This window comes from Hyperolius riggenbachi, chromosome 4 (genome assembly GCF_040937935.1).
Source record: "Hyperolius riggenbachi isolate aHypRig1 chromosome 4, aHypRig1.pri, whole genome shotgun sequence".
Classification (NCBI taxonomy): Eukaryota; Metazoa; Chordata; class Amphibia; order Anura; family Hyperoliidae; genus Hyperolius; species Hyperolius riggenbachi.
Genome location: NC_090649.1, coordinates 263,431,435 through 263,455,373, shown reverse-complemented (window position 1 = coordinate 263,455,373; position 23,939 = coordinate 263,431,435). Strand labels below are relative to the sequence as shown.

General features: G+C 42.8%; 1 long non-coding RNA gene across 2 annotated transcripts in view; it reads left to right on the top strand.

The window, feature by feature from the left end:
* LOC137570710 (uncharacterized) overlaps positions 1-23,682 on the top strand; it is a 44,221-nt gene extending 20,539 nt beyond the window's left edge. For both annotated transcript variants that reach the window (XR_011031150.1, XR_011031149.1), the window contains exon 3: positions 23,594-23,682. This is a non-coding gene — a long non-coding RNA (uncharacterized lncRNA). The remainder of the gene's footprint in view (positions 1-23,593) is intronic.
* The last annotated feature ends 257 nt before the right edge of the window (positions 23,683-23,939 follow it).

Below are 23,939 nucleotides of genomic sequence, written 5' to 3'. Positions count from 1 at the left end.
GGATGCAGTGTTTAGGTATATTGGTGGGTGTCGGGTTATTATTTCTACTTCATTTGCCAGGTTTTCTTTAGTGCCATGTTTATCATATCTGCTTCACTATCTCTGTATTGATTTCTATTATTGTTTTTATTTTATTTTCCTACTTTTTAAACCCACCCCAAGCTTTTTTAATTTATGGCTCCAATTCATGCTCGTTTTACCAGAATGTTTTAGCCAACCTGCATGGGGCTCTGCCACGTGAACCAGGGGCGTAGCTACAACTCACTGGGCCCCATAGCAATTTTTTTTACCAGGCCCCCCCTCGGCCAAACAAACACCTAATTGCCAGTGGTCTCCCTTTGATGGTGATAACAGCCATGGCCGGCCTTTGACCTGAGCGACCGGAGCGGTCGCTCAGGGGGCTGGCTTCCATGGGGGCGCACGTGATGCACATTCAACTGGCCCTGGCCGTATTTCTACCTGCTGGCTGCGGGCTCCAGGTCCGTCTGTGGCTGCTGCGAGTGGTAGCGCCGCTGGGGGTGATGGGGGCGAAGACTCCAGGAACCTGCTGCTGCCTCTTGCTGAGTTTGTGTGAGACGTGTGTGCCTGTAATGCCGCCCCTCGCTTACAGGTGATGTCTGCGCTGCGCACTAATCGGAGAGAGACCTTCTTGTCACTCCTGACTCCTGGTCATCTTCTGACCCCAGCTACAAGCAGAGAAGTAAGATTCCCCAACTGCCAGTTGGGGAAGTGGGGGGTGCCTATATACGCCAAAGGGGGATCTGCTTGTATACTATACACTATTTATCTGTCTAGCTATATATACTAAAAATGGGATCTGTTTATATATACTAAAGGGGGGATCTGCCTATATACACTTAAGGGGGAGGGATCTGCCTATATAGACTAAAGGGGGGAATCTGATTATATACTCTAAAGGGGATCTTTCACATGGGCCTGTGTGTGCGCGTGCGTGCGATGAAGATGAATGGGGGGGGGGGCACCAAAATCTGGTTACGCTCAGGGCGCTGTGAAACCTAAGGCCGGCCCTGATAGCAGCCTACTTACAGCCTTCTACTAATGATGTCTATAATGTTGTTTGTCTTTTTCTAGCATAATGTGGCTAGAATGTGTGGGCAACATGGTGCCATAGTGGATAGCACTCTTGTATTGCAGCACTGGGTTCCCATTCAAATCCCAGCTAGGGCACTATCTTCATGGAGTTTGTTTGTTATCCCCATGTCTGCATGAGTTTCCTCCAGGCACTCCAGTTCCTCCCACATCCCAAACATGCAGATAACGTAATTGGCTTTCCCCTAAAATTGGCCTAGACTGCGATGGGCATATGACTATGGTAGGATTAGATTTTGAGCTTCTCTGAGGGAAGCCAGTGACATGACTATGTCATCTTTAAAGTGCTGCAGAAGATGTCAGTGCTATGTAAATACAAAATAATAATATGGTAGGGCATTACGCTGTGACTATGTTGGGTTAGAGTGTGACCTCCTCTAAAGACAGTCAGTGACATGACTATGTACTCTGTAAAGTGCTGCAGGAGATGTCAGTGCTATATAAATACATAATAATAATATGGTTGGACATTAGACTATGACAGTCAGTGACATGACTCTGTAAAGCGCTGCAGAAGATGTCAGTGCTATATCTATATATATAAAATCGGATGTATGTATGTATGTATGTGTGTGTGTATGTATGTATGTGCCGCGATCACTCGAAAAACCCTTGACCGATTTGAACGAAACTTGGTATACAGATTCCTTACTACCTGGGATAATATGTTCTGTGGGTCTCAGGTCCCCCCTGCACACCTGGGCGGAGCTACAAACAGCAAATCAGATTTCACCCATTCAAGACAATGGGAAAAATGTAAAAGGCTGCCATTCTCACAGTAATCAAGCCAGAGTCCCCACACTTGGCACAGTTGGTCACTTGGTGACTGAAGTTACAAATTCAGGAAAAGTGGGGGGAGCATAAAAGAGCCAATCAAATTTCAGCTACTCATTTTCAATGGGAAAATGTTAACTGCTGCCATTCATAGACTATTAATCACAGGGGTCTCAAACTTTGCACAGTTGGTCACTGGGTGAAAGGTATTAATATTCAGGAAAGTGGGTGGAGCCTACAACAGCCAATCAAAATTCACCTATTGATTTTCAAGGGGAATATTTAAACTGCTGCCATTCTTACACTGTTAAGGCAGAGGCTTCAAACTTGCTGCAGTCAGTCATTGGGTGACTGGGGTTCAAATTCACTAAAGGGGTGGAGCCACAAACAGCCAATCATATTTCTTTGCTGGATAAACTGCTTCCATTCACACATTTTTGATGCCAGGAACCCGAAGGCTCACAAACTTTGTCACTGAGTGACTGTGTGTGAAGATTACAAAAAATGGGTGGAGTCAAAAACAAATTTCACTGGGAAAATATAAACTGCAGCCATTCTTACACTGTTAATGGCCAGGGTCTCAAACTTTGCCCAGTTGATCACTTGGTGAATAGGATTAATATTCAAGAAAGTGGGTGGAGTCTTCAACAGCCAATCAAAATTCACCTATTGATTTTCAAAGGGAAAATTTACATTGCTGCCATTCCTATAATCTTAATGGCAGAAGCCTATACCTGGTACAGTTGGTTATTGGGTGACAAAGGTTCAAATTCTGGAAAGGGGGCAAAGCCACAAACAGCCAATCAGATTTGTTTAATTTGTATGCAAATATACAAATTATTGATACCAAGGACCAAAAAGCTCATAAACTTGGTAATTGAGTGACTGAATGTCAAGGTAGAAGTGGGCGGAGCCAATAACTAAACTTTTTACATGGTACAGTCAGTCATTGGGTGACTGGGGTTGACTTTCTGAAAATTGGGTGGAGCCACAAACAGCCAATCAGTTTTGTTTCATTTCAGTGGGAAATGTAAATTGTTGATGCCAAGGACCACAAAGCTCATAAACTTGGTTATACAGGGATTGTGAGTGTCACGGTTTGAAAAAGTGGGTGGAGTCAACTATATTTTTTACATGAGAAAATGTATACTGCAGCCATTCTTATACTGTTAATGGCAGGGTTCTCAAACTTGACACAGTTTGTCACGGGGGACTGGAATATTCAGGAAAGTGGGTGGAGCTTAAAACAGCCAATCAAAATCCACCTATTGATTTTTATTAGGAATATTTACATGCTATCATTCTTACGCTGTTAAAGGCAGAGGCCTAAAATCTGATACAGTCAGTCACTGGGACACTGGGGTTTAAATTTTGCAAAGGGGGCGGGTGGGCAACCAGCCATCAGATTTGTTTAATTTCAATGGGAAAATGCAACTTATTGATGCCAAGGACCCCAGAGCTCATAAACGTGGTCATTGAGTTACTGTATGTCAAGGTTAGAAATAGTGGTCAAAGCAAAACCTAACTTTTACATGGGAAAATATAAACTGCAGCCATTCTTACACTGTTAATGGCAGGGTTCTCAAACTTGACACAGTTGGTCACTGGGTGACTGGGATTAATATTCAAAAAAGTGGGTGGGACCTACAACAGCCAATCAAAATTCACCTATTGATTTTCAAGGGGAATATTGAAACTGCTTCCTTTCTTTCATTGTTAATGGCAGAGGCCTTAAACCTGCTACAGTCGGTTATTAAGTAACTGGGGTTAAAATTCACTAAAGGGGTGCAGCCAGAAACAGCCAATCAGATTTCTTTGCTGGATAAACTGCACACAATTTTGATGCCAGGAACCCGAAAGCTCATAAACTTGGTCATTGAGTGACTGTGTGTCAAGGTTACAAAAAGTGGGTGGAGTCAAAACAGATTTCCATGGGAAAATGTAAACTGCAGCTCTTCTTCGCTGTTAATGGAAGGGTTCTCAAACTTTGCACAGTTGGTTACTGGGTGACAGGGATTAATATTCAGAAAAGTGGGTGGAGCCTAAAAAGCCAATCAAGATTCACCTGTTGATTTTCAAGGGGAATATTAAAATTGCTGCCATTCTTCCACTGTTAATGGCAAAAGCCTCAAACCTGGTACAGTTGGTCATTGGGTCACTGGGGTTCAAATTCAGAAAAGTGGGCAGAGCCACGAACAGCTAATCAGATTTGTTTCATCTCACTTGGAAAATACACATTGCCAAGGACCCCAAAGCTCACAAACTTGGTCATTGAGTGACTGTGTGTCCAGGTTACAAAAAGTGGGTGGAGCCAAAAACTCATTTCACTGTGAAAATATAAACTGCGGCCATTCCTACACTGTCAGGGTTCTCAAACTTTGCCCAGATGGTCACTGGGTCATTGAGATTAATATTCAGGGAAGTGGGTGGAGCATTTAATAGAAAATCAAAATTCACCTGTTGATTTTCAAGGGGAATATTTAAATGGCTGCCATTTTTACACTGTTAATAGCAGATGCCTCAAACCTGTTACAGTTGGTCATTGGGTGACGGGGGTTCAAATGCTGGAGAGGAGCAGAGCCACAAACAGCCAATCAGATTTGTTTAATTTCTATGGGAATATACAATTTATTGATGCCAAAGACTCCAACGTTCCAAAACTTGGACATTGAGTGTTTGTGTGTTAGGGTTAGAAAAAAGTGGGCAGAGCCAACAGCAGCCAAATACATACCCTGGTAATGCTGGGTCATCAGCTAGTAAATACATAATAATAATATGGTAGGACATTAGACTATGGCTATGGTAAGATTAGACTGTAAGCTCCTCTGAGGACAGTCAGTGACATGACTATGTACTCTGTAAAGTGCTGCAGGAGATGTCAGGGCTATATAAACACATAATAATAATATGGTAGGACATTAGACTATAACTATGGTAGGATTAGATAGTGAGCTCCGAGGGACAGTCCATGACATGACTATGTACTCTGTAATGTGCTGCAGAAGATTGTCTACACGCAATTGTGGAAAACTTTCACAAATGTACGCAAAGGAAACAGTACAAACAGAGCTCGTACATGCATGCTGGATTTTTTTGGACATGCTAATTTGCACTGGGCAGCTAGTAATGGTCAAATGAAGGAAAATGTGAGAAGTGCAGTCTGATGGAAAGTGAATATACATTTGTCCCTCAGCTGAAAGAGCTGTTCCTCACCACATGCTGCATTGTGTATGGGGGACTCTTTTCTGGTGGGCTACAGCCATGTGTCAGATCTGTGAGCAAATACACCTCTGATCAGGTTACAAGTTTTGTCCCCTTTCTAATCTTTTCTAATAAAAGTTAGCATTGCAACCCACTCCCCCCTCTACACTTACTCTCTACTTGCTGACAGTGTAATTAGTAGCCAGAGAAGCAGCATCAGCAGCGCTGCTCTCTCAACTCACATGGAACAACGAGGTTGCACTCACTCCTAGGAACTGTATGTCACACACAGGCTGTCTCCTCACTCTGCACAGCAGCATCAGGGAATCCTCCATGCACACCACCACCAGCAGCTCCTCCTCCCTAGCCAGAACTACAGATTAATTGTCGGGCCAGCCAGGGAGGCATCTATTCACAGCAGACTGGTGAGAAAATAGTCCCCTCTCACCTGCCTGCTGCTGCTTCAAGATTTTAGCCAGGATCATTGGGAAAGGGGGCTTTGGGGAGGGTGGAGGGTGCTTTCTTCCTGCTCTGTTAATAAACTAAATTTTATAATAAAAAAAATATGTTTCCTGCTACCAGGATGGGGCCCCCTAGTGGCCTGGGGCCCCATAGCAACTGCTATGCCTGCTATCCCTATTCCTACCCCCCTGACATGAACAATACTAAACCACATGGCCATTGACATGGGTGGTGCTATGCAGAAGAGGGACAGACAGAGTAAGACTAAATAAAAAGGTTTGGTGTTGTTGTTTTTTTGTTGGTTTGTTTCAGATATTTTAGGGAAAACATTGTATTTAAGTGTTTTTATGATGTCAGTGTTTTTGTGTTTTGTTTTTCTTATTTTGAACTCTTTGCAGGAGTAGGTTGCAGTAACAATATACGCTAATAGTAAGCTCCCATGTTACAGAGGGAGGGCTTCCATGTTCCACTGTATCTTGCCACATCTACCAATGGAGTAGTGGTTTGGGCCCCTTGTTCTTGACATGGACTAGGTCTTTTACATGGGGAGTGGATTTGTGCCCCCTCTTGCAGAGTACCCCTCATCCCATGGAAAGGACTATATTCGCTGGTATTTTTCAGGTGGAAAACCATCACACAAATGGGCTCAACTATTCTGGAAATAAGAACTGCATGGGGACAACTTGTTAAAATGGATTAAAGGTTAAAAATTACGTTAAAAAAAATAAAGAAAGAAGAGTAAAAAAAAAACAAAAAACGTTTTGGTGAAAAAAACGCAACATTCTGGGCTGAACAATACGTCATTTTGGAATCCATATAGTAAGTGTGCTCATTGAATCCAGCAAAGTAATATATGCAATTATGTTTCAATCTGAAAAGAGGGGATACATTTATGTAGTATGCATTGTTTATTTAATATCCCAAAGCTCTATTTCAACCAATCACTTAAACATATGGATGGCTAGATGGGTGCCAAAGATACTGGAGTGCTTTTGAAGGGTTGACAACCTGAGACTTCAGCATTGTATTGTTGGGTGGCCCAGCTTACAGCAAATATCCATAGTGACAGATACTGGGAGCCCAAGAGGGTGACATAACAGAGGTTGATGCACTATTATTCAATGGGATTGCAGCTCCATGAACATTGATAAGCATGGGGTACCAGAGCTGCGTACAAGAGGAATCGGCGTGGGAGACTTGGGCGCAGGATACAGCTGGTGTATGGCTGATCTTGCTGCTGCACAAGTCCCGGACGTGTTAAATACTATTCCCCCTCCAGGCCGCCATGGATGGTAGGGAATTAAATAATTTGGCTTCCAGCAATTGCTGGAGGCCAAAAAATAGTGTTTTATAAGTAACTTCAGCTATGTCTTCTGACAGCGCCGAAGTTACTCCCTGTGCACCGAAGTCTCCTGCGCTGGATTCACTGTGTTCGACCTGAGCTTGCTGGATGTTTGATCCATGATTAGCACTGTCACTGGTAAAAATATGTGTGTCCGAACTGGCAGAATTTCAGGAGTTAAGCATTCTTGCTCAAAGTAGTGTTGCCCATACACAGTACAATAAAAACATTCGATGTTCCCGTTTAATCAACCAAAACGATCTAATCGAATGAAAGTTAAAAATAATCTTTTTTTCAATCAAGAAAAATTAATGATTATCCAGTTTTTTGTTTTTTTTATAAAGATCCAATCAGACCTGTTGGAAAAATCTTTATATTCGATGTAATGGAATAATCAAACAAAAATTATCTAATAGAAAAAAAAAAAAACTGTACCATGTGTGGGCACCCTAAGAAGATAATGGACACAATATTTCTTCATTCAAGCAAAGGGAAGCCTACAATTGAAGCAGAGACAGTGCAGGGAAAGTATTCCTAAAGCAAGATGTAAGAAGACATTAAGCAAGGTGCAGGAATACTTTAAGTGGCGAGCATGATGATAGTTTTTAAAAAAGCACCTTAAAGACTTAAATCAACTTTACGCAAAAAAAAAAAAAAAAATATTGCAATGTTGACTATCCATGCATGTACTACTTGTGACAAGGCCCCGTATTGAATATATATATATATATATATATATATATATATATATATATATATATATATATATATATATATACACATATATGTGTGTGTGTGTGTGTAATGCTTGTGGAAAAAGGGTAAAAGATCTGCTAAAAGACCCCTGTACTTATTAGCTGGGGCAGGGATGCTTATCTGAACTGTCAATTATCACAGTGATCAGATAACATCATAATCCCCTGCCCCTTCCCAAAAACGCTGCCAAGCGAGGGAGGGACTCAAGAGCTTTTATGCCCACCAGTAGTGGTACACGTGACATGCTCACAGAATCTCTCCCAGCTACTACCAACGTCTGCCCCAGACAGAGCTACAGATGAGGAGTTAGTACTGTTTTAATTGGGGGCTCTCATACTTCTTTCTTCTCCATTATTCTTATTTGTTACTGTAATTCTAGAAAGGTTTTTCAGGTAAAGAGGTTATAAATGAAAGTGGCCCGGAAGAGAAGGGTTACCATATTAATTTCAAGAAGATGTTGAAAAAGTAAAGGCTAGATATTTTCAAGAGTGTGGGGGCTTCAGTGGATTTGAAGGTATATGTTTTTGTACAGTACTGCACTGTATATGTTTTTGTACAGACTGCACAGTGAATGTGACAATATCTAGATATTTTCTGGATATTGGGAATGAAGGAGAATGCAGAGTTGAAAGTGTTGCCAGTTAAAATGTCCACTCACTCCTGGTTCTCTTATAGGACAGTCTACTCATTTGTATGGCTTATTCAAATGGAAGTAAACTTAAACTCTACGCAGGTTTGTATAACAGAGGCGCCAGTAAGAATAAAATAATTTAAAGTCGTCTAAAAGGGGGAAGTTGGTGGACTCACCTCCCTCGATGAAAGAAAAATCAGACTATGAAGCGTTACTAAAATTTAAAGTAACATTTATTTACAGACTCTAAGGATGCAACGCGTTTCATGGGACACTAACCTGCTTCATCAGGCAATAGTATGGAGACAACTGGGGGAAAAAACAAAAGAAAAAATAAATATCTATCGGCTCCCTAACAGTACCTATACAGCACATTAAGTCCACGCGTATGTATGGTTACTACAATTAAAAATAAAGTTTAGGTAAGAAAACATTTTTCACAATCCAGGGTTAAAAATGACAACTCCCAGTAAAAATATTACAATCATCAATAGTAACAGTAATGGGTAGTGGAGCACTCCCCTAGAAGTCAAGTGATGATGTGCCACGGCCTTTCTGACAACACTCCAGAATCTTAGCAGCAAAGAAGGAATGGAGCCGGCACCATCAAATGTATTTATGCTCTTTTAATAAGTAAAAGCATGCAAACAGCCAGTATGCGACGTTTCGAGGCACAGAGCCTCTTTTTCAAGCAGAGCTGAGCATGATACAAGATAAACAGCGAATAAACAGCCTTATATACCTACAACATGGACAGTGTGCAGCCAATCAGCTTAGCATACGCAACAGCAACCAATGAAATTAGGTCCTACCTAGTGGACCTGATAGGAAACTATGATGCTGCCTACCTGATAGGTTCGTTTGAAGTGGAGTCCCACCTTATTCTCATACACATCTAACCCCGATGTGTCAGAATGCTTCGCTATGCCAGGCTCACATGCGGAAGTTCGTCCCCATAAGGCCACGCCCCCGGCAGACCAGAGGGGAGACCAAGCGCACTACGTAGGGGAGAAGGCGGCAATCATCAATAGTAACGAATAAATATGTGCAAGATGGATTGTATAACGGAACTTGGCAGGTACTATGTGTAGTGGCTAAAACGCACCCAACATGGCAATAGAGTTGTTTAAATTACTATATTTAACTCATAAGTTATCTCAGTTGGATTTGAATGAATTACTGTACACCTATTTCTATTATTACGAGCAACAATTTAGCAGTCTAAAGAACACTGCAAAAATTAAGTCCCTCATGTCATGAATGATACGGACGTCGAGACGATTAGCGATTCTGTATCGTTCCACACAGCAGAGCAGAATGTCACTTTCTGTTTAAACGTGCAACAGATGTCTTTTCCTTCTCTTCTGAGTAAAAGCAAACCCATCACCCACACTGAATTAGAGTCCCTTTCCTGGCCAGTGACTTGTTAATTAGCCAAGGGGTGTGAAACCCTAGCCTGGTATAATATTTCAAAGATTGTTCTAGCTGGTCACACTCAGATGCTAATTGAGCACCAAAAGTTCCTTTCATCACAGGAAAGGCTAAGGCCAGTTTTCCCAGCGGGAGTCCAGCCGAAGTGGCTCCGATTAAGAATAGATCTAAATGCATATGGTTTATGATTTTGGTCTGTTAAATGAAAACCGTGTATAGCACAGCTATGAAATTATTATAGTCTTATTCGTTAAAATCTTCCCAATGTGCTGATATAAAATCCATAACAATAACCTGTCCGGGTATTGGTCTATGACCCTTCTCGGGGATAGGACAGCCTAACGCACTCATGCAAGATGTCATATTAATCGGTGTTTTCTGACAAGTATGAATCAGCTATCCACCTAAATATGACATGTATAGTTTATGAGTTACAGTATTTTACCATTTAAGCTCAAAATCTAGGAGGAGGTGGACTGTCATTGGTGGGTAATTCAGAGGGGGCAGGCATGGCCACACCCCCAAACCAACTTCATCAAAAGCACATTGCCAGCAGGCGGACTTTAGTCCTCCAAATCCCATCTTCACGAGAGCCTGCTGCTGCTAACCAGAGGCCCATGTGGTTAGCGGCCATCTTGGAACTGTAACATCTGCTTGGATTACAAAATATACCTAAAGGCCTATGATTCTGAAACCAAGGACTTTACACTTCTTTTCCCAGAAGGAAATATTCCCACACAGACTACATTTCGGCTAAGTAAACCTTTCACAATTATTCTCTATTATTTTAAGCTTTGTGTGTATATGTTAATTAGTGTATGTAAATGTGTGTAATGCATTTTTGTTATTAAAATGTTTAAAAATCGTTTAGCGGTTATGACCTGTTCCTGAACATACACAATCGTACTTACTCCTCCGAAAACATTACCTTGTGTTCTAGAGTATCTTGTATTTATAACCCGTATGCTTGAATCGGGCACAGATAGACAGATCTGGCGCTGATCCCTGCATACAGCTAAGGGTTAACTTACAGTGTGTTCGCAGTGTGCTAAAATATTTACAGTCATGTGACTCACATGTGGTGGCAAGATTTTGAATTGTACGTGTGTGGTGAATCCTTTGGAGTCAGGACGCTCCTCTCGGCTAGTCGGTTCATAGACTGCGAATCCACATATGGGCATCTATGCGCAAAGCGACAGCGAGACCGAGTTAATGACTCTGAGTGATTGACCCGATCAAGGACCGGCCCGTGCGGTCTATGACACCTCATATCCTCATATCTCCAGAGGTCATTCCAACCTTATATCATGCCTTTATCAAATCACGGTTATACTTTTTATAATGCATTCTATGCAAATAAAGACCTTCACCACCTGCAGTTAGTACATAATTCTGCTAGAGGGCTGTTAACAAACCAACTCCGCCACTGCAACATAACACTAATCCTTTGCTTACTTCATTTGCTACCCATAAAATGGAGAGTGCTCTTTAATATTGGCCTAACAACACTTAAATCTTTGCATAATTCAGGCCAGGAGTGCAACAATCAACTCTGCTGCCCTCAAGAGCCCTCTGGGACCTGTTCATGAGCTTGATACCACTGGAGCCTGCCCCCTAGAGTTTTAGGTTCACTCTCTGTCCTTTGATGTCCCCTGATCTCTGCTTCCCAGTTCTCAGAGTTCACACTCGATATGTGAAAAGACTCAGGAGTGAGTGGCTGCAGCAGAGCAAAGATCACTGTGGGGGACAGGATCCAGCAACATAAGGAATGTTCACCACCACTGAACCTGTCTGCAAATGTGTATGTAGTGGGGGTGGAGATTGTTATAATTTAAGTAGGCCTCAGTTATTTGGACTGAGTTAGTCAAAAAGGCTTGATGAGCAGACCTGCCCTTTAAGGGGATTTTCTATTAGAGAGAAAATCTGCAGTTCTGTCAGCAGAACTAGAACATACCAAGAAGCTGTTCTCTGAACAAGGCCGCAGGTCTCCCTGACCTGGGCATGGAACAATAAACATCAGCTATGTTTTGTAAATATCCACATTCCTGCATGTATGTCAAATGTCTCATTGATTATTAATCGAGTAGGTGTGTATGATGATTCCATAAGTGGGTCCACCAATAGACGGATATAGGGGATGGCGAAGATGATGTCATATTTAACTTTTTCCTAGTCGGTATTAAACCCGGAGTGAGCGATGGAGAGGGCATTCTGCTCTTTACTTTCGCACTAGCTAGCAAGGCTGACTGGGACCTCTAAGCATGTTCTTCCTTTCTGTAATCTGATATAATGTATGCTGTACATAGGTAGTTTAGTGTAACGTAGTTAGGAAGAAGGTACCTGATTGACTTCAGCAGGGAGTCTAATCAAGAGCTTGTAACGCAACATGAAGATTGGCATGGCCAAGATATGATGTACTGTATCTATCTGTATTTCTGTGACTTGAATAAATAACGTAAACATTGAAGAAGCCTGAGAAAGTCTATCTCCTGCTTGCTGTGTGGAGAGTCAAGTGATCTCACAATCTGTGAGACGGTGGTGTCGAAGCAAGGTGATATAGAACAGTTTATAACAATGGTGCCGATTTAAACCCTGATTGAACACTGTCTAGCAGTACAAGCAGACAGGGGCCGGGGGCCGAAGGTGTTTTCAAGATATTCCACAGCAAAACAAGCGGAATAGACGCGGACTGGAAAAGCTTATCAAGCTGATAAGTGGGTGTGCGTGAGCCAAGCACACACGGGCTGCAATTCGAGAATCAGCGGCGAAACTTTTGGACGTTACACTGTGACTGCATTGTGCACTGCAGTTACCTGCCTAAATATGGATCGGACGGGACACTCCGGGGCCAGCTTGCAACTTGCTGCGGGAGATATCGATCCACTGAGCCAGTCCAGTGTGGGGACGGAGATAACAGAGATAACACGCTCAGAAAGTTCCGGGGTCCACTTCGTTTCGCGGGAATGCTGATGAATTGCCAAGAATCCGCGGCTCAGGCATGTATGATTTACGTTGTTATATGGTGTTATCTGTGTTGTATTTGGTGTTATAACAAGGAGAGGATAATGTGTTAATATGTACATTCTGTGTTAATTGCAGTATGGAGGCTGCGGGCTTCTCATCTCTCCCGTGCATGGTGGGAGGGGTGAGGACAGGAGCAGCTCCATTGTAAGTACGTATTGCTGTTTTCAGAGTTTAGGTGCTTTGATTTTTCTTAGGATTCAATGTTCCTGTGTGGCAGATGTTTTTTTTTCTCTCTCTCTCTTCTCTCTGGCTTGTTAACAAGAGTATGTTACGGTCTGACCAGCGTACTGATTCTGGGAAATGGGCCAGAGATGTGTGGGGGGGTCCCCCGCGGCAGAGGGAAACCAACAGTGTTAGTGGTGGACAGGGGAGAGAGGTAGCCGAGTAGACAGGAGAGGGAAGGAGAGAACAGTTGTAAACTTAGAAGTAAGTTTTTTTCTCGGTGAGCTGTTTTGTTTTTTTCTTTCTTTTCTCTTTTTTTTTCGGGGAGCTGGATGGACAGGGATATGTGTAGCCAGCTCGTCTGTTGTTCGTCTCAGAAGTACTAGCCGTGAATGTGGTTTAGAGTTATGCTGCGCGCTTGAGTAGTTCTGAGTTATGGCGGAGATAAGCTGCAGATGATTTGTGTAGAGAGGGAGTTTTCCATGAAACTACTGTAGAATTGCAGCTGGGACATAGTTTTCTCCGGTTTTGAAGACAGTGTGGGTGGCGGAATGCTTTTTTTTTTTTACTCTGCACTGTGGATAGATGCTGTGTAATTATGCATAAAATGTTTGTTCTGTTGAATTTGTTTTTCTCTCCTAATGTGTATAGGATTAAGTGGTTGCTACGGGAGATTGATAGCAGCCATCTTAGCTGGCAGTCCAGGACTCAAAATGGCGGCAGTGGAGAGGGCCCGCCCCCAAGAGTCATGGCTCCCACACATCATGGCAGGGGGGAGGAGGGGCTTGGGGGGATCCATGTCATGTCACGTCAGGCTGTGCTCGCGGCTCCGGGCAGAGCAGCTGAAAGGAAGGGGGGTAGAAATACAGAGACATTCTACTGTGTGTCTCGGATTTCAAAATATTTCCCCATGGCCTGAGTCCAGGGAAAGGAATGCCAGAATACGTGCGCCAAGCTATTCCTTTAAGACTAGCATGGTCACGGATAGGAAATGTTTCCCAGCTAGGTGCAGGGAGACAAGAAACAGCGCAGATCAGAAATGGGTCTGTACTGAGTTGCTTATGGGATTATTCCTGTAAGTGGGGCACCTTAATGGGTGTTGCATGAGTTCCCAACAGTGCAGCAAGGGGGTGCCGGAGTTGGAAAAAAAGGGAGTTGACCAATCCGGGTTTACGTCGCCGCTGCTACAGAGCGGTAACGTTTTTTTCCGTTTTTTTGTCGTGGACAGGGCCAGAGCTTGACTAAGAGGTCTATGCTGGGCTGGGGCTGTTTTTTTGTGCGTTTTTTTTCGTCCACTGATTGGTCAAATATGTTTTTTCCAGCTCCTATCAATTGTAGCACATAGAACAAGAACTGACAGCAGTTCATGGGGCAATTATACAGATGATAGAATTGCCGTTTACAGAGTGACAGTGTATCAGTACGGTGTTTGCCATGTGACTACCTACCACGTGGGCATTCAGGGATCTGCATACAGGCATGTGACGCTGGTATTCTTAGCCCTGCACCCTGTGTAGTTTAAGGGTTAAGTGCTCCTTCCTACAGGGAGGCAGCCATTTTTTTTTTTTGTAGTTTAGGTAGTGGCACGGCAAACATTGATCAGAGGGTACAACACACAGAACTTCTAGCAGAGCTGGTATCGCGATGAAGTTCTAGATAAGTTAATGCGAAAATGAGTAAGAGCATTGCAGGCTCACCTGCAAAGCAGCAACAGGTGTGGCATCCGTAATCTGTGCATGCGACGGCCGCGCATGGACAGATAGGGGGGGGATGTGGAGTGAGCTGCAATGAGGTGAGAGCTTCCAGAGGTGAAGTCCGCGGGGGCATATTTTAAACAGGTAAGTACTGAGGATAGTACTGAGGTAGGGGGGTGAAGTTTAACTCCAATCTACCAATAAGAGTAAACAGAGTTCATGAGAACCATAAGGCAACGAGATCAATTACGATATATATATTGATCAATTTAAAGTGTACAGAGTACAAGCCGCAGGGCGAATCCCAAATCATTAATAAGAATTGATTTGTTTGTATTTTGATTTCAGGAGTTGGGCAATATGGAATCGAGACAGCTGCAGTGCTGGCAGCAAAGATGGAGATGTCAGTCGGATAAGCGAAAGGTTCCAGATGCCAATCTAAGTTTGGAGAAACACGAGATTCCTGAAATTGGAAAGAGACTAAAACACGAGATTCCTGAAATTGGAAAGAGACTAAAACACGAGATTCCTGAGATCGGAAAACGTCTGAAAAAACTGACTGAGCAAAGCATAGTGCAAATTGCTAATGTTTTTCTTTCCCAAGGTGGTGCTTTTATAATGAAGAGTACCGTGCTGATGGTGATCCTAGGTTGCCATTTCGTCCTAGGAGAACGAAGAGAGGACATTCTCATGTATAATAAGGGGTTAATGAGAATGCAAGGCCCAAGCATGTTAATGTTGGGTGACAAAGGTACTAATCCTTTCACACCTCCCTCCGCTTGGCACAGATGGACCATGCAGGGACGGAGGAAAAGAGCACTTGTGCCAGGAGAAAACAAATTTCAGGGCACAATGTGGGTGAAAGGTCTGAAGGGTCAGGTGTGCGGGCAGTGGGAATTGAATGGCAGTGTAAATCTGCTATTGAATGCCACACTCCCCGAATCGATGCACCGATCCAAAGAGTTGTTAAAAGGTACATTGCAGTACAATGGGTACATGCAAAAGGTGGAGTGTGTGATTCAGGGGTACCTTGTCTTGGTTATGCAGAGTGAGATGGTTCCAGATTGGAGAGGAACGAGCAGGAGGCGTCAATTCTCATACCAGAGAGACGCAGGGGACAACATCACACTCTGGAGCTACCAACAGAGAGTGCCTCTGAAACAACTATACACACGTAAAGGCTGGAAAGCCGAGGGTTGGTGGTTCTCAAAACAAGAAGTAAAAATCGAGATCAAGCCACATTTCTAGGTGACAAAGAGGGTGGGGAGAGCGGTCCTGGGGGAGGGAAAGACAACCCAGGGAACCCCATTCACCTTACACGGGTCACAACAGGGGACGATATTACACAGTCCATATGCAGCCGCTTATCCTCATGCTAGTTGGGTAAGTGAAGAGGTACTCTTAATTGAAAGATTGCAGAGAGTACAGTCTTCCCAACCTCTGGTACATAGTGTGCCTCAGGACATATAGGGGGAAAGAGGTCCAATCAGGACAGTTGGGGACATATTTTGTCAGGGAGATGCTAAAAGATCCTGTACAGCTGGGATTGGACAAGGGGAGGTATATCGATTTTTCTGGAGAAAGATCTTTTGCATGGCAGCTTCGAGATGTTTGGGTGAACAAAGGGAAACGGTGCAACATTCCTTTCGGCACCGCCACTTCCTTAGTTCCCACCTCAACACATGTCTTACACCAGGACCTGAGAGGTCAACCTTTTTTGGTGCTAGACGGGGAGGTGAAACAAGTAGAGTTGTCCTCATGCGGGCAATTCTTGCAGAAGTACCTGCGTTGGCCGGGGCAAGTCAAATTTAGTGAAGAAACCTGCAGGCTCAATAATGCAGAATGCGAGGCTACCATTCAAAAGATCCACCCTGAAGCCCAACCGATAGTTCCGGTGGCTGAAGGAAAGGTTTGGTTTTTTAACATAAGGTCTAATGATACATTCAAGGTATATTCTCATAATTGTTCCGATAAGGGGGAGTTTCCAAGGGGAACATATTGGGTGAGCGGAGATCCCATATGGATCCAGTCATCCAGGTTGGATGACGTTGTTTCTCAAATTGTTAAGAGAACTCTAAAGTGCAAAGTTTCACGGGTAGTTCCCGTCCTGAAAGAGAACACGACATGGGACAAAGGGAAACAGGGTTTGATCCAAGACGACCACATTTTGTTACAAAGGTTAAACAAACAGTACACTAAGTTAGAGGTAAGATTTCACCATGATACAGGTGATCTTAACGAGGTAGAACACAAAAATGAGCACGTGAGTTCCAGTCTGACCTGGTGGAAAAGGTTTCTGGTGATGTTCCAGGGACACCCGGACTGGGCCTCTGCAGTTCCAAAGTTCTTTCTACACCCACTGGTCGTCTGGATGGGGATGACAACTTTAGGCATCATTATCCAGGTGAGGTTGCGTGTTAAAATTACGTAAAACAAATTAACCTGGTCCCGAGATTGGTGCCTCATAAACAATCTCATGAACCAATAGTTTAAATTAAGGGATTACAGGGTTATGGGTATAGGTTTAGTAGTACCGGTGATGGAGTTGATTGTATAAAGGCGTTCTTTTAGAAGGCACCTGGCACTGCTCCATTGAGTAACAAACACACAAGGTTCACTTTTCTGTGGTCATGCAAGTTTGTGAGTGATACGCAAATGACGCAAATGCTGAGCATGTGGTATAGAGGGACTTAGAATTAGGGCCTCCCCAGAGAGCCTGGTTACAGGAAGACCAAGAGGTCGTGCTCTCTCTCTTCAAGGGGTAACCACCGAGAGCAGAGAAGGTGTGTGAGCACGAACATCGAAAAGTGAAACATAAAGAAAAGAAACCAGGTATGGGTGGGTTCAGAAGTTGGGATCTGCAGATCAAGCCTTTTTAGGGGGGATTGTTATAATTTAAGTAGGCCTCAGTTATTTGGACTGAGTTAGTCAAAAAGGCTTGATGAGCAGACCTGCCCTTTAAGGGGATTTTCTATTAGAGAGAAAATCTGCAGTTCTGTCAGCAGAACTAGAACATACCAAGAAGCTGTTCTCTGAACAAGGCCGCAGGTCTCCCTGACCTGTGCATGGAACAATAAACATCAGCTATGTTTTGTAAATATCCACATTCCTGCATGTATGTCAAATTTCTCATTGATTATTAATCGAGTAGGTGTGTATGATGATTCCATAAGTGGGTCCACCAATAGACGGATATAGGGGATGGCGAAGATGATGTCATATTTAACTTTTTCCTAGTCGGTATTAAACCCGGAGTGAGCGATGGAGAGGGCATTCTGCTCTTTACTTTCGCACTAGCTAGCAAGTCTGACTGGGACCTCTAAGCATGTTCTTCCTTTCTGTAATCTGATATAATGTATGCTGTACATAGGTAGTTTAGTGTAACGTAGTTAGGAAGAAGGTACCTGATTGACTTCAGCAGGGAGTCTAATCAAGAGCTTGTAACGCAACATGAAGATTGGCATGGCCAGGATATGATGTACTGTATCTATCTGTATTTCTGTGACTTGAATAAATAACGTAAACATTGAAGAAGCCTGAGAAAGTCTATCTCCTGCTTGCTGTGTGGAGAGTCAAGTGATCTCACAATCTGTGAGACGGTGGTGTCGAAGCAAGGTGATATAGAACAGTTTATAACAGAGATGCCAAGTGATGGGTGCATGGGGGTTGTTAGGGAAAATGGCAGTCATAGTCACAATTATCTTATCTCTTTTGAGTGTCTGAGCCAACCCAAACTTTTGATGGTGGCCATGGGTTTTTTTTATGTGCCCTCATAATGTTTGTGGCAGCTCACTTTCACCCATCTTCCCTATATTCTCCAGCTGTGGCTCCTATTCACCACATTACTCTTAGATCATGTTCCCTGCACAAATTTGCATGCAAATTAGGACAGAGAAATGCAGCTTATTGAAATCAATAGGTTGCCATCCAATTTGCATGCGTGGAAAAAATTGGATGACATGTTGCATAAAATCGGATCGTGCATCTTAATTCCCATGGCTAGATGGATTCAGAGCAGTGGCGTAGCTAAGGAGCTGTGGGCCCCGATGCGAGTTTTACAATGGGGCCCCCCAGGCACTCTATACATAACAATTGATACGGCGCACCAAAACCTGCCAATGGCAACTACAGTGTCAGAGGTGCAAGAAGGGGATGGGGAAGAGCTTGTTAATGTTTACCACTACTCAATGTATATATAGAAGTGATTATTATGAGCACAGGACCAATAGAGAACTAATACTGTAGTTGAGGGAGGGCCCTTCGGGGCCCCTCTGGCCCAAGGGCCCCGATGCGGTCGCTACCGCTGCACCACCTATTGCTACGCCCCTGATTCAGAGGCATCTCAAATCACAGCTGTGCCGGCACTGCTTCTCACAAGACACATGCCAACACACAGTGGGCCCTAATACCAATATCTGGGGGTTGGGAGCGTAACACTGATATTCAGGGGCGGGGGGGGGGGGTCATGAAGGCTAACTAATACTGATATCTGAAGCCTCCAAAACTACCTAATACTGGTAATTTTAACATTTGGCAGGAGCCCTAGTGGTTTTGTTTCTAGTTATTTCCCTTATTCAGGACCAGGATACCAGAAGGATGCCTGGATCACACCCCTCACAGCCTCAGGCCGGTTTCACATTTACTGGTCTGCACTGCTGGTGTGATGAAATTAGATGATTGCATCACAACGCAATGCTAAAAGAGGCCTTCAGGGATTTCTGCATTAATACGCATTAATCCCCATTCTGGCATCTCTAGCGCTCACTTCCTGTGGCCACAAACGCAAATTACAGTAATTATACAGGAAGTGTATTGACAAAATACGCTTGCGATGCAAATACTTGTGGAGAACGATTTAAAATAAGTGCGACGCCATAGACTTACATGACTTCCAGTACGCTGCACGTCACCAACAAGCAACCCGGCCCCATTGCGTTGGCCTGTGGCGAAAAATGTCACTCCCATTGCATCCCGTCGCACAGTGCCAGTATGAAAGACCCCATAGACTTTAATTGCCAAGCATTACCAGTGTGAAAGGGGCCTGAGGATCAAATACTTTGGTCACCTCCACAATCCACCTCAAAACCTTTGAAGCCAGAGCCTTCTGTCATGCTGTTCCTTCCTTTGTAACTCCTTACCAAACACAATAAAGACTGCTTCAACCCTGGAGGCATTTAAATCAGAACTAAAAATGTTGTTGTTTTTATTAACCACTTAAGCCCACAGGGTTGTTCATTTTTTGCAACTGAGCAACATTCACCTCCCATTCATTCGCCAATAACTTTATCACTACTTATCACAATGAAATGATCTATATCTTGTTTTTTTTGCCACCATTTAGGCTTTCTTTGTAGGGTACATTTTGCTAAGAATTATTTTATTCTAAATCCATTTTAACAGGAAGATTAAGAAAGAAATGGAAAAAATTCATTATTTCTCAGTTTTTGGCCATTATAGTTTTACATTAATACATGCTACCATAAATAAAACCAATGCATTTTATTTGCCCATTTGTCCCGGTTATTACACTGTTTAAATTATGTCCCTATCACAATTTATGGCGCCAATATTTTATTTGGAAATAAAGGTGCATTTTGTCATTTTGCGTCCATCACTATTTACAAGCCTATAATTATAAAAATATATATTAACATACTCTCCTGACATGCATATTTAAAAAGTTCAGACCCTTAGGTAACTATTTATATTGTTTGTTTGTTTTTTTGCGATTAAAAATGTTATTTAGGTAATTTTTGGTGTGGGAAGTAAACAGCTAATTTTTAAATGTAATACAATGTATTTATTCATTAAAAAGAACATGCAGGTGTAGTTTACTATTTGGCCACAAGATGGCCACAGTCAAAAAAAGTCCTGGAAGCGTGCAATGACGCTTCCAGGAACTAGAAAGAGGACGGGGAACTTTTTTTTGCAGAAATACCGCGGTCTCTGATAAGAGACCGCCGGTTTTTCTGCGGGGGACTTAGATCGATGAATGGGAATTATATTCCCATTCATTGGTCGGAGGCTAACGGCGGGCGGGAGCGCACTGCACACAGACAGCAGCACAGCCTATCTGGATGAACATATTTGTCCAGATAGGCTTAAGTGGTTAATCTTCTCACCCATCCTAAGTAAACCAAAAGTGGAAGGTGAAATTTACCTCAGCTGGCCATACAAAAAACAAAATCTCACTTGCAAAATATCTTTTTATAATCCTGATGTCTTTACTTGATGCAGTTAGTGATTCTGTTTTTTTTTCTTCACTAAAGGTTTTTCTTTTTTTTTAGAACAAGAATGTATTGATTATTATTTTTCTTTTTTTAGCATTTTCATTATAAAAATGTAAATAAAATGTGCACTTCCCTGGCAAATCTATTTTAACCTTTCATCCCCAGTGCAGGCTTGTATTGCAGCAGCAGTTGAGCAAGCCAGCATGGAGCTCCACTGCCTTAACAATACCTGTCCACATGGTCTGGTGGAAATGGTGGACACTCTGCAAGAAGGGGTACAGAAATACCACCACCCACCCCCAACCATTTCAAAACACCCTTTTCCGTGTCAAGGGAAAAAGCTTCATCCCCACCTTCATGCCTAGCACTAGGTGCAAGACCGGATTTACCATAAGCCTGATGAGGGAAAGGCGACTCACTCTCCTCCCCTTGTGCCTCCCTCCCTCCTTTCCTATGCAGAGTTCTGATGATAGTGTAAATGAGAGGTTACCATTGGTTACCTAATGCTAAGGGACACCTGTAGCTACCAAAGTAAGGGAGAAGTGACAGCTGGGCCAGCCAGCACATTTGTGGTGCAGTTCGGTGTAGGTTTGTGGAGGGTGAAGTCTAGGGTTCCAGGACATCTGTGCCTATAGGCTCCTCTGATGTAAATCCGGGCCAGACTGGGTGTGTGTAACTACCTCTAGGGATTTGAAGAAAATGTATGCCAGGGATTAGTACAGAGCTATACTAGTACTTCTTGAACACTATTGCAAATGGTTACATGTAAAAGAGACACATAGTTGATGACTGTATCTCCTTCTGAGAGTCACCAGAGGCTGGGCAGGAACCCAGATTCCATCAGACTGGCAGAGGGTGGTACAGCTGATTAGCAGTGGTGCTTAGCAAGATTTCGGATATCCGAACTACCCAGATAATCCGAACTTTTTCCACTATCCGAACTTTGAATAGCAATTCGGATATTTTTTAAAATCCGAATAGACTATCCAAACAAACTTGGATTTCCCATCTGAAATCCGAAATCTGGCCGGATAGTTAGTTCAGATATCCGAACAGAAGCCAAAATCACCTTCGATGGTAAAAATCCCTTTTGAAGGCATCCAGGCCTAGAGAGAGAGAGAGAGAGAGAGAGAGAGAGAGAGAGAGACCGACCTCCGAAAGGATTTTTGCCATTTGAAGAGACTTTTGGGAGAATTTTAAGCCATTTTCAGGTCACTTCCGGTTTTCTATCCAGATATCCGAATCCGGACGGGTATTGGGTTCGGATATCCGAGTTTACTCGGATACCAGAAAGTTCGGATTTGGATATCCGATTCGGATTCGAATATCTGTGTATCCGGATCCGAATCAATTCGGATTTTAAAAAGGGGTATCCGAGCACCCCTGCTGATTAGCACTCAGAAAGAGATATTCCTTCAGCTTTCCTGTTTCAGATGGCTTGTAATTTAGTGAGAACACCAGCTGTATGTACCTGTATCCCACTGTGTTTAGGATCTGGTGTAAAATACAGGCAGTGTGGGTGATGTCAGTGTGGCTGGGCTCAGTAGTCCACGCTATGGAGTCAGAGAGGGACCAAATATCTTCTGCTGGCCTAACCATACCAAGGGTTCATAGGTTAAAATCCACTAGTTTTCAACTGGCAGTTGCTGTCTCTGGAATTCTCTAGCTACAGTCTACAAAGCAGTATGCTGGCAGTGAGGAGAGAGATAGCTTGCTTTGTAGCTCAACTTTAATTATCAATTAGTAAGGCACAAATGTTTGAGAATGCCTTTGTTAGTGGTACATCTGAGCTTGAGGAATTTTGGAGTGCTAGCCCAATGCTATCTCAAAAAAGGAGGCTTGCAGCCTTATTCCGATGAACTAAATCTGTGAGTATTCCATATAAGAATCCATCCCAGGTCTGGGGCCCTCAGCACTCTTGTAAGAAGTATCTGCTGTTGCTAGATTTACTGCCTTATCTGTATACTTGATGTGCAACTACATAACTAGCTTGGTTAGATCTTGAGAACAACATACAGTATGTCTTATTTGGTCTAGCTTAGGACATCAGTTTAAGTATCAAACACACCCTACCCTGGGTTCCTCTGCCCCTTTAAAACCTCTTGAGGAATACATTCTCTCTAACTTAGCCTAACCTTAACGTTTACCCTGTGCCTAACTCTAACTTCCATCCAGCATAAATCAGCACCCAGATGAAAAGTATCTGCAGCCACTTCATTGGTGAACAAATTTACTAAGGAATGACAACAACTTTCTGTTTATACCATTAGCACATTTTTGCCTATAAACCTAATATTTCCCTTTTTTATAAACACATGCATTATGTAAAGTGACTTAAAGGTGGTACTATACCATAAGGCTGAGAAGAACCCTGATGTTGCCCACAAGTATAACAAAAACTTACACAGACCAATGCACAGTACAACAGCTAATCATAACATAAAAATCATTACAAGTCATAAAGCAGTTAAACTGTAGATAATGGTTGCGTATGAAGAATTCAAAGCTAACCTGTCAAACAGAAAGACTACATTGTGCGTTACATTATTTTTTATTAACCATGTTAATTCAGTATTTGTTGACATCATGTCATGATGTCATGTAAAGATATAATCCACTGTGACAAGTTACTAGTAATACATAAATGCCAGCAGGATTTCATGATCGTTCTCTATGGTGGCAATTTTTCTGCTTCTGGTATTTAGTGTCATCCACTACATGACAATTGGTTTGTACTTCATAAGAGTTTAATATCATTGTTACCATTACTATTTAGGTTTATATCGTACTGCCTCAAGCATTAAATACAGAGAGGCCATCCTATTACCTATTACATATCAACTGTAGTACCAGCCAAAATCGTAGCCAGTCTGATAACAAAGAGACGGATGGATAATGAACATTGGCATGTATATGTCAGAACAGCACCATCGTGATCGTCATCCTAATAAACTGAGAACAATGTTGTTACACAATGACAAGTCTCTGTGCAGTTGCTCCTATTATCTGAGTAAGACTTGCTAGCTAAGTACTTTTTATCATCAATCCAAGACAGCTAGAGATTTATTTAATAAGCAATTATATTATAGAAAAAAATACTGACCATCAATAACAGTATTGTG